This window comes from Pseudorasbora parva, chromosome 11 (genome assembly GCF_024679245.1).
Source record: "Pseudorasbora parva isolate DD20220531a chromosome 11, ASM2467924v1, whole genome shotgun sequence".
Lineage (NCBI taxonomy): Eukaryota > Metazoa > Chordata > Actinopteri > Cypriniformes > Gobionidae > Pseudorasbora > Pseudorasbora parva.
The window spans coordinates 41943451-41955978 of record NC_090182.1 but is presented as its reverse complement, the minus strand read 5'-3'; the positions used below and the strand labels follow the sequence as shown (position 1 = coordinate 41955978).

Here is a 12528-nt window from a genome sequence, read left to right as displayed (position 1 = left end):
GAGGAGTGAAAAAATTTGTGTCAGGTTGGAAGGAAGTGATGTTCTTTTCCCCTACCCCCCTCTATAAAGCACACACACTGAGCTGGGATGGACCGGTGTAGCTACAGGGATGAGATCTGAATGAGATCACATGTCTGTCTCTTCTGAAAAATCATGTTAAAGGGTGAGTTTACCCCCAAATGAAAATTCTGTCATCATTTACTCACCGTCTTGCCATTCCAAACCTCTATGACTTTCTTTAGCCGTGTTTCTACCACAGGAACTTTCCCCAGGAACTAGGGAGTTTGGAGTGGTACTCTGTGTGCGTCGACCGCAGGGTCTAAATTAGGTCCCCCTGCCTAACTTACGAGGTAGCACTTTTTCAAAGTTCAGGAACTTTTGGGAGTAGGACTTGGCCACTGATTGGTTGAGTTCATGTAGCATTTTATTTCAATCAACATTTTTAAAAGTCTGTTGCAGTGCATGCAGTAAGAGTTGTTTGCTATTCGAATCAACAATAATAAAATAAAATAAACGTAAATGAGGTTCAGGCTTTATTAAGCTAATATGCGGAGGACTGGAAATTTGTGCACAGTCCTACAACCACCGGACTAATTTGCCTAATCTTCACTGTACCTTAGACCGCAATGCAGACAACAAGAGGTCTGCGGGAAAAAAAGTTCCTGGGATAAATGTTTCCGGATAATTTCGGTGGCAACACAGCTTTTCTTTTGTGGTACATGAACGCTATTTTGAAGAGTGTTGATGTAAAACAACACTGGACCCCATTTGCATTGCTTGCATTGCACTGTATGAAAACTTTCCAAAATGTCTTGTGTTTTCCACAGAAAAAAAATCATACAGCAACGGCATTGCAATCATACAGCAACGGTATTGAATGACATGAAGGCGAGTAAATAATGACAGATTTTTAGACTCTCTTGGGAAATCAAACAGTTGAATAGCGAATTCCCTAGCTTTACCTGAGTACAACTTTTCCATCTCACGTTTCTTCTTTCTCAATTACCACAACACACCTCTCACCTTCATCGACTCTGCTGGTCGGATAGTCAAAGGCTCTCCTGTATTTTAAGAGTACATCAACTGATAATGAGATGAATTTTTCATCTACGACAGGCTTCAGTGTTTACAGATTACAGAGGACGTCTCACTTATGTAAACTCATTAAAGCAAACCTTCCAGAAATAGTCATCTGTTCAGAATTAAGAGACGAGGCAGTCAATCAACTATTTCGAGGGGCGTGAGTGCTTTGGATGTTAGAGATACATGGAAGTAATTTCCTGTGAGAATGTAAGACAGGAGGAAGACACAGGACAGAATGGGAACAGCTGCTGAGAACCACAGCTGCTAATAGTATGTGCTGCTCTGACACCTCTGACATAAACTCCAAAATATAGCAAGCTGCCAATCTAGATGGTGTTTCAAGATAACACAGGTGTGCTAATCACATGAACAAAAAAAAGAAGAAAAAAAAGAAGGCAGCATAATTATGCCACCCTCTGAAACACATTCTCGTGGCCTAAATCTAAGGCAGCATCACACGTATCCTTTGTAGAGAAAAAATAAAATAAAAAAAAACTATCCAAGATGGTGAATGACAAGAATAAAACAATGATTATAAACAAACCTCTCGTTTAAAAATTTGGAAATGTTTCTTGAGCAGCAAATCAGCATATTGGAATGATTTCTGAAGGACGGGAATAATGACGCAAAACATTCGGGTTTGTATCCCAGGAATAAATTACATTTTAAGATATATTGAAATTGCAAACAGTTTTTCTCAATTAAAAAAATATTTATGTTTTAATGTATTTTTGATCCAAGAAATGGGAGTCTTGGGTCCAGATAAAACAGAGCAAAATAGCGTGAGAATGCAATTCCAAAAAATGGAAGTGGAAAGTTCCACTTGATGGGAGTGGACATTTCTGAATTACAGAACACAGACACAACCAGATCATTTCCATAATGACAAACACAATCTACCAGTTAACGTCTGGTTTAAGACCTGCTTTTTGGGGGCATTAAATAAAATAAATTCCAGTAAATTGACATGGGGAAATCTTAGTAAATCACCTCGCATGATTCATTTAAACACTCTCCTCCCATAAATTTTGCATCTGAAAGGGAAACTCCCACAAATGAATATGCAATAATATGGTCAGCCGCAAAAATAACCCTGTCCATATTTACTGGGTAAACCCAGCCTGATCTGCCGGCGATATCGCCCTGCAGCTCAGGTTGGAAACCTGTATATAATTCTATCCTGCTTCTGTTAGAAATTTGCGGTGACCAATCACAAATCAGCTTATCCACCTGGTGTGCTATTGGCGGGTTTAACACAATGACAGATAAAAAGAAGCAATGGATTGTTGGTCTGATTGGCTGAAGGACTATCCGATTGCGTAGAGTCATTTGAATAATGCCCGTTGATCACGCCTCTTGTGCAAAAGAAAATACAGAACAGACTCCTCAGACCAATGTTCAGTTGAGCTTTTTCATTGAGCTTGGTCTGGTGATAGCCAGACAACTGTCCACAGCTTTTCAGCACAAATGTCCCACTGCGTGTCTTAAGTAAATCCTAATCTTTTTTTTTTTTAACGGCAAAAAAGTGTTTTGCACTGGCACAAGCTGTTAGTAAATCTGGCTATTGGTGAGCATAAGAGACTTCTTTCAAAAACATAAAAAAATACATTAAAAAAACTAACAAAAACACTTAACTACTACCTCTACCTTTTGGTAGTGCATTACATTCAATTTTGAACAAGTGTTTTACCATATTGAAACCAATTGTTAAAAGTGGTGAAAATTATAATCAATGAAGTCTGTGATACATGAAATGTTCCAAATCATTCCATTTTAGTTATATTGCATAAAGTTCTTTGTGGAATCGCAACAGTCACCATCACTGATTGGAAATCACCTTTGAACACTTCAGGCATCGCTGTTTAACACTGTCAGTGTGAGAGGTTCTTTAGAAGGACAGGCATCTCACTAGGTTTTGTACACTAGCTTTCACCATCACCACTATTACTTTAAATCAATCTTGTTTTGCCTGTTACTTTTAGAGAAATCCAATAGGTCTTTAAACAAGCCACTCCTATGACTAAACCATTTGAGACTGATCATATTTCAATTACTGTTTGTGCAATAACAGATCCCAAAAGTTGTCTGTTAACACTGGAATGTCTGGGAAATGACATCAAAACATCCATCAGCCTAAGTGATGTACAAATAGGACTGGGAGACGGAAACATATGGTGCCAACAGCTTGATGGATGCATGACATCATTACCGATGGTATAACGTGACCTATGCAGATTCACTCAGATATCCTACTCTCCCACACACTCCCTCTCCCACTCTCTCTCCCTGAGAGGGGGTTAATAAACCTTGGGGAGTCAGGAAGGCTAGCAAACACATGCGGCATAGGCATGCTCAAGAGTGAGAGAGGCTGGATCGATAGTGACTTCAGCATCCTTTAATTTGATGGAAGAGATCGATTGCAAAGCCAGGACGGAGAGCCTGTGCCTGAGTACATGTACTTGTGCAGATGTACAGAACGCTTTCAGTCCAATGTGTGGCCTGATGCCGCTTAACACAATGACAGTAATTTAAGTTTTTCATCCCTATTCACATAAACATGATGATTGTATAGTAAGAGTTCAACTTGTATCTGATTTAAGCCAAAACATGCTCGCACTACGTTTAAGTACACAAATGCAAACGCCTCCAGTTATGAAAGCTCAATTTCATTCATAATTTCTTAATGTGTCAGAATGTATTCATAAGTTCAAAATGCACTGCAATTCCTAGCACTGCAGCAAGTCTACCAATCACTACACTGAAAAAAATGGTCTACAATTTAATTTGAAACTATTTTTACTCAGAAATTGATAGTACATTTAATAAATAATTGAATTAAAAATAACATTTTCTTGTAAAATGTACTCCAATAATCTATTTCAACTTTGAAAAATCATTTATTACAATGTACGGTCTTCCCTACATTTAGTTTTCTGAAAAGAATCAAGCTTGGCATGTTCGTTTAATGGCACAAACACTTGAAAACAACTCTATCACCCTGTTGAGTACTGGACTACGATACCGTAACACAAAAGCACGATAGATACGGGACATTTACATTTGTGCATTTGGCAGACACTTTTATCCAAAGTGACTTTCATTGTATACAAGGTATAAATCTTATCTGTAATATGTTCATGCGTTCCCTAGGAATAGAAACAATGATCTCAGCGTTTCTAGCCTTCCTCTACTGCTTGAGTCATGCTCTTGCATAATATGCATTTGCATCTTTATGTTGGATAACATTCTGGCCATTCTCTGCATTTATAATGCCAGTATTGTTGCCTAAAAAATACTGTAGTATAATAAGCAAGTCAAATATAAGACTTTTACCACCGTTTCAAATAAATGCTGTTTTGAAATTTCAATTCACCAAAGAATAATTTTCAATATAAATGTAAATATTATTTAAGCATCACAGATTCCACAAAAATACTAAGCAGCACAACTGTTTTCAACATCGATTACACTAAGAAATGTTTCTTGAGCAGAAAATCAAAATGTGGAATTTCACAATAACATTCTTTTGGATGTATTTTTGATCAAATAAATGCAGCCTTGATGAAAATAAGACACTTATAAATGAAATATATTAAGATCACATCAGATATTAGCAGATATTGATATTTATAAAGTATCAGTATATATATTAAATAGATTTATTAAAAAGAAAAACTGAAATATCACATGGTTCTAAGTATTCAGATATATATATGTGTCACAGCAAAGGGTTTGAAAAATCTCAGGTGCTGTTAATTTCTTCTGATCATCCTTGAGATGGTTCTGCACTTTCATTTGAGTCCAGCTGTGTTTGATTAAACTGATTGGGAAAGTCACACACCTGTCTATATAAGACCTTACATGTCAGAGAACGATGAGGTTAAAGGAATTGCCTGAAAAGCTCAGAGACAGAATTGTGGCAAGGCATAGATCTGGCCGAGGTTAAATTTTTTTTTTTTTTTGCTGCACTCAAGTTTCCTAAGAGCACAGTGACCTCCATAATCCTTATGCAGGTCCATTTGCAATGGAAGACGTTTGGGACGAGCAGAACCCTTCCTTGAGCTGGCCATCCAGACAAACTGAGCTATCGGAGGGAGAAGAGCCTTATGAAAGAGGCAAAGAAGAACCCAAAGATATCTGTGGCTGAGCTCCAGGGAGGCAGTCGGGAGATGGGAGAAAGTCAACCATCACTACAGCCCTCCACCAGTCGGGGCTTTATGGCAGAGTGGCACGAAGGAAGCCTCTCCTTAATGCAAGACACTTCCAAGTCCACATGGAGTTTGTTAAAAAAAAAACTGAAGGACTCCAAGATGGTAAGAAATATGATTCTGTGGTCTGGCTCTCTTTGGCTTAATTCTAAGCGGTATGTGTGGAGAAAACCAGGTACTGCTCATCACCTGCCCAATACAGTCCCAACAGTGAAGCATGGTGGTGGCAGCATCATGCTGTGGGGGTGTTTTTCAGCTGCAGGGACAGAACGACTGGTTGCAATCGAGGGAAATATGAATGTGGCCAAGTATCAGGATGTCCTGGATGAAAACCTTCTCTAGAGTGACCTTCTCTCCTTCTCTAGTAACCTTCTTCACAACAACTGTGTCTTTTCTTGAATGGCCCAGCCAGAGCCCTGACTTAAACCCAATCGAGCATCTCTGGAGAGACCTGAAAATGGCTGTCCAGAGAACTGGAGAGGATCTGCAAGGAGGAATGGCAGAGGATACCTAAATCCAGGTTTGAAAAACTTGTTGCATCTTTCCAAAAAAGTCTCATGGCTGTATTAGATCAAAAGGGTGCTTCTACTAAATACAAAGTGTCTGAACACTTAGCACCATGTGATATTTCAAGTTTCCTTTTTAATAAATCTGCAAAAATATCAACATTGTGTTTTTCGGTCAATATGGGGTGCTGTGTGTACATTAATGAGATTTTTTTTTAAACTTTACTGTAGCACATGGCTACAATATAACAAAGTGAACAATTTAAGGGGGTCTGAATAATTTTCGTACCCACTGTTTTATATAGAGCAGTATCTTATAGGTATAAAGACAGATTGCAGTAAAGATTTAGCACTTTAGATATAGGACTTGTATTTTTCCTTCAAAAGCGTTAATGTGTTATAGGGCTGCACTATTAAAGGGATAGTTCACCCAAAAATAAAAAAATAAAATTTGCCCATGATTTACTCACCCTCAAGCCATCCTAGGTGTTTATAACATTCTTCTTTCAATCGGAGCTATATTTAAAAAAAAGTCTTGGCTCTTTCAAGCTTTATAATGGCAGTGAATGTTGCTCTGTTGCATATTAGGCCCCTTTGAGCAAAGTGTTAGTTTATCTATATATAAATTATGTGAAAACATTTGCTTGACTTCTCCCATATTTGTGTAATAATGAATTACAACCAGCAAGAAGGCTGGTTTTGCAAGGTCGTTAACAACACTTTCAGATGGGGCAAATACAGATTTCGTTTGCGACAGCACCTGTCTGCTGCCTCAGCTGGGATCCACCGTCTTAAGCTGAAATAGTCTTACCCAGAATTCCCATGTCACCATGTCCCACCTGCTACTGCGACAACCTGCTGCTCTATCCTCCTGCAGGGCTGCAACCCCAGCAAGCTTTTAGCTGTATACTACATTTCATTATTTATTTGGCTGTGTGTTCTGCCTGCGTTCAGATAAGACAGATGCTCGACTGTCACAATGCATTCTCTCCTCTGTGTGAGCGACTGTTCCGCTGCATGTGTTTGTCATCGCAACAGACCAGACATTACTTTAGTGCCAGATACTTATTGCAGTTTGTTGAGAGAATTCTATCAAAGGTTGCTGTCTGCCACTTGCAGATAAAAGGCTGGACAGTGTTATATACATGGGGAAGCTCCTAGAAGGTTCTTCTTCTAGGGTGACATGACCTTTCTGATAAAACATCTGTAGGAAGTTTTCCTGATAGAAGATAACTTTGACAGACAGCCCGAGCAGACTTGGTACCAGATCAGTATTGTCACATCTTCCTCAAGCAGACGTTCTAAACCAACTAGAATAACCTGACAGGTTTCAGAAGGAAACATCTTTAAGGGAGAAAACAAACAAACAAACAAACAAACAGAAAAGACATATTCTGGCAGATGACGCCTGTATCTCTGGGAAAGTAATGTTTTTGTCTCTTCAAAACAATACAATAACGTTGGATTTCAACCTGCCACTAGAGATGAGACACATTCGTAAATATGTACGTCTGCTCCACCTCTATATGGCATCAGGATGGGTGCAACTACAGTCTCAGGCACAAACATCAGCGATGTGGGGTTGTGCAGTGATGAAAGTCAGGGGATATCCAGAAATGTTTTAAGAGAGAGACTTACCATGCCTTTCAATTTAGTTCAAGTTACTGCATGACTTCACCGATAGAGAAACTGATAAAACAACTCTGTAGGACAGAGAACCATGATCGGACCATGATCGGCATGAAATCTAGTCGTATCAATAAATAATAGCAGCCGAGTCGGTAGAGGAGGAGGAAGAACAGTTTCTATGCAGCCTGTATGATGCAGTATATTTCATAATGCCCTAGAATAATTTTTTATGTAATTGTTAATACTTTAACCATGGTTACAACCCTTTCAAGAACACAAAGCATTAAACTCCACGATCAGCGCTACATTACTTGTGCCATCATGCGTTTTATGTTCCCTCTTTATAGGTGAAAGTATTATAATATATTTCAATGTGCATTATGGGAAAGTGCCTGGAGTCAAATACATTACTTGAAAAGGCTCAAATGAGGTAGAATTATTTAATATTTATAAAAAAATAAAAAAAACTTCACTGATTATCCAACAAAATTATCTTTTTGGTAAACTGTATGAAGCTAATATGAGTAAGTGTAAAGTGTGAACTTCAACATCCACGAAAATGTGCACAGATACGTATGATTACAGGTGAGGGGTGAGTGATTTCTCTCAAAAATAAACCGGCAAAGAAAAAAAAGCAGATTTATGTTTTTGTAAAGCTTAAATATTTGTTCTCCTTTTGAAGCACTTAAATCTTTTTAAAAAGTTTTTACAACAAAACGCACCAACTACTAGCCCTAAACAATAGCTTCTCGGGGGGTTCTCCAGAAAAAAAGAATTTTTGGGGGTAAAATGTGTTATTTTGGCAAGGTTGCCTGCTAACATTCGCACTCATGGGTCTATATATCGCATAATAGTCACTTCAACAAGCGAACATGGAAAACAACCCGCGGAAAAAAACGCGGACTTGGCAACACAGTGCAGTTGAGTTCTGTTGAAATTTGACAACTAACGTAATGCGTCGCTCAGTTGCTCTGATTGGTTGTAGCTCTATCCAATTGATTTCTTTCCTAGTTCGGTTGAAATACGCCCCATAATCACAGCCCAATGGAGCAGTTTCAGACTCATATTCTGACTAGAATTCAGTATGACCACGTCAGGCAAGTGTTAAAACAGGAAAATAATGCAACAAAATTTGATTCGGCTGTATGTCATCAGCTCATTTCAATTCATCATAAAGCGACAATGTGGGAAGATCAGTGATATAGATGAATCAGTTAATTTAGTAATTAACTTTATTTGGATATTTAGTTGACATTTTAGCGTCCCCAACTGAGGAAGCAAAGCCAAATGTGTTAAGCCAAAAGGAGAAACCAGGCTCAGTCAGGACAGAGGTAAGTGCTCAATATATATATATATAGCTTCCAGCATTATCTTTAAGAAACTTTTAGTAATAATTTAATTATTTAAGGACAGACATTTTTTTTTTTAGTTAACCACTGCTTAATAAAAATAAATAAAAAGCAATTTTGTAAAACTTCTGTACTGAACTTAGACTGTCAGTTTGATATACTATGATATAGTATTACAATGTATAAAAAAATGTTTTATATTTGAATAGATATTAAAAAGTAAAAAAAAAAATACACAAAAAAGCTGAATTTTCAGCATCATTACTTCAGTGTCACATGACCCTTTAGAATCCATTCTAATATGGTGATTTGCTGCTCAAGAAACATTTCTTACTATTATTAGTTTAAGAAAACTTGTCGTGAACTGGCTTTTTACATTTTTTATACTATTGTCTGAGGTCAACGTATAATGTTTGTGTGGTTTTTACATTCAAAAACATCATAATGAATAAGTAATGAGCCTCTCTTATGGATCGCTATGTTTTGATGGGTGTGTCGCACTTAAGACTTGGAAGTAAACACCCATGGCTAGGATTGGATACGATTTGCATATTTAATGAGCTTCAGCTCTCTGGTCTTCAGCCTTTGACAGCGTGCTAAGTTATGTTCAGTTAGACACGTAAAATGTCAAACGATGTATAACAATGCAATCCTGCATTCATAATATTAGAATCTGTGAATGAAGCTTATGTGGCATGTTGATTGCTTAGAAGTTCGATCCGGTTTAACTCTAACTTATGTAGGCCGATGTCATGTCAGTCGGTGGGCAGGACTACAGAATCAGGCGTTGTTCTTCTTCTGTAGGGGCGGTGTTTCACCACATGATGACGTCAAGGGTTGGCATATTCTGAGATTAAGCGTTTTCTGGGCCTGGTGTCTATTAAAGCTTTTCTTTGACTAACAAGGAAGTTTTTAGCTCCGAAACTTACAGGATATTCTTATATCACCATGACCTTTTATATATCAAAAGCTCCAAGGGAAGTTGATTTCTCAATTCAAGCCTTTAATATTTTGGTGGAAACTGTCATTCATTTTTTTTCAGGATTTTTTGATGAAAAGAAAGTTCAAAAGAACAGCATTCATTTGAAATAGATTTTTTTTGTAACATTATCCATCTCTTTACTGTCACTTTATCAATTTAGTGTGTTTTTGCTGAATAGAAGTATTTGAGAGAAAAAATATCACTGACTCCAATCTTTTGAATGGATTGGATCAAAATCTTTCAGAAATTGGCTTCTGCACACTCCTAGTGCATTATAAGGAATTGGGAATGTCTTTATAATGCATCATACATACAGGCTTCGCAGAAAGCGTTATGGAATAGTTAATATGCCTATGCATATGTGTGTTGTTAAATGGCATGTCATCAGAAGTGTATGCAATTCTACATGCTCAAGTGAATGTTATTTGAGCAATTAGTCAATGACTTAGGCAATCTAGTGACCATTTGGGGTTACTTACTTTTAATCTATGAAGGGTCATCAGGTGTGCTCTCCAGTAGCTAAACAAAATCACAGACTCAGGCTCTTGAAGATCTTCTACATATGCCTGATACTTTACAGATGACAGCCCTGAAGCTGCGCACTAATGAAGTTCACATACTCTACCTTCTTCTGCATTCAGCTCAAAGTGGTAGAGACTTAGGAGAACTTACCTTCCATCCACACTGATCTCAGATCAAAGCATGTACACTATCAAACCAAGTCATGGAAAAGCTGCAGTGTAAAAGTAACTGATGGCAGAGCGTAACATTTTCTTGCCTTGGTCTTGAGGTCTAAATGTTTAGCAGATTTTCTAAGTGTGAGTGAGTCAGTAAAACAGGCTTTGCCATTACATTCAAAAGCTTTGAAAATGAATATGTCTGAATACCACCAGCTTGTACAGCAATTCAATTTTGCATATGTATAGATGTATACATATGCAGCTATACAATATTCAACAGATGCATATGTAAAATATTCACAGAAGCTTACTTATTTATTTTGAAAATGACTCATTTTCAAGGCAAGATTTTCTTTACTGTGGCCTTTTAATAAGTCTGTGTTCATTTCGCCCCATCTCTTATACCCAAGCTACATGCTAATGATATATTAGATCTCTTTTGGACTAAGTTCACTGTAAATGCCTACAACCATATACTTGAATCAAATGCAGACTGAACATTACGCCTGCTCGTGCATCAAGGAAACTATATGTGTGAGAGTGTGTGAGTGGTAGTTCCATTTCTCTGGGCATTGGATCAATCAAGTACAAAGCACTGCTGCGTTGGGCGTACTATCAAGATGGCAGGAAGTGAAGTGTAATCATGCAGTAGCTGACAGCACCCATTTACCCAATGCTTCCTTTTGTGTCTGATAGTATAGACGGTACTGCTGTGACGTCACACAAAAGGGCAACGGCACTTTAGGGTTTTTCAGAAAAGCAGCTTTTACTTGACGCGAGCAGCTCTGCAGTTCTGGCGATCTGTTAAGAACTTTAGAATATAATAATGCTTGGAAAGTGTTAAGACAATTATTATGAAGCGACACCTATGATATATAGCGAAGAAAAATACACAGATTGTTACTGAATGATCAATCAAATCAATTGTAACTTTATTCAGTATTTGAACTTGTTGAACACAGCGGCCCTATCATAAACCCTGCACTATGTGACGGCAGGTGCTGCGCAAGTCTATTTAGCTAGTTTCAGCCCAACGCAGTTTTCATTTTAAAGTCACACTTGTCCTCCTCCCGGTCAAAAGTGACCAAACTTTAAAATGTAATGATTATTTTATTTTATTTTATGTTGATTTGAATGTCAGTTTTTGCATTCATTTTACTATATTCAAACCTGAGCACAGAGGGAAACATTTTGAACATATAACATAAAAATTCAATAACATTTTTACAAAAATGAACAGGTATGTTTTATCACTGCATAACTGATCTGATTTTAACCTCTTATTTGAGACTTTTGGCTCAAGTTTACCACATTGATAACAGCCATACCAGTTAATTTGTATGTGTATATTATTGTGGTTTGTGTCTCTGAGTGTGTTTACATGTGTGTGTGTTTGAGTGTTTGTGTCTGTTTTGAACCCTTGATGTTTTAGAGTGTAACCTCTTCCTTGTTGTTGTTTTTTTTTACTGCATTGTAGCTGAATTATTGATTTTGTTTCACATATTTGCAAAAATGTGCTCTATGTTATAGAAGGAGCCCGAAGGAGACAAGTTTGACTTTTTTTTTATGACCCTCTTTAACATAACCAAAACATTTCCATAATTTTTTAGTGTGTTCACATGGCTAATGCAACAAAAGTCACCAAGTGTCATCCCATTCCGCTGAACCAAAAAAAATAAAAATTTCAAAACGCAAAATGTTGATGACCAGAGGGTTAAATAGCAAATATGCTCATGACCATATGTTCTCCCAAGGGCGTGCTGGTCTGAAAACAAGGTGTGTTCAGGCGTATTGTTGGCGTGTTGATATTTCGAGGCAACTGAAAGCGACTACACCGTTGACCAACAGAAACCTGGTCTAAAGTCAACAGCGCTGTATTTTTTGTTATTGAAAGAGCGTGTTAGTAATATGTGCCTATAGGTGGGTACACAACGTGCGTACACTCTGCTTATTACACACAAAGGGACGGGCAGCAGTACACAAACATTTTTAAATACGGCTTTACGCCCGCAAATTTCGCCGTGTAAACAGCGAATGGTGCAACCGCAACTGGCTTTTAAAGAGAATGAGAGATAAGATTCGGATTGGTTT

General features: G+C 37.7%; 1 protein-coding gene across 7 annotated transcripts in view; it reads right to left on the bottom strand.

Moving 5' to 3' along the window:
• Positions 1 to 12528, bottom strand: part of enox2 (ecto-NOX disulfide-thiol exchanger 2) — a 360733-nt gene that overhangs the window by 33722 nt on the left and 314483 nt on the right. The window lies entirely within an intron of this gene.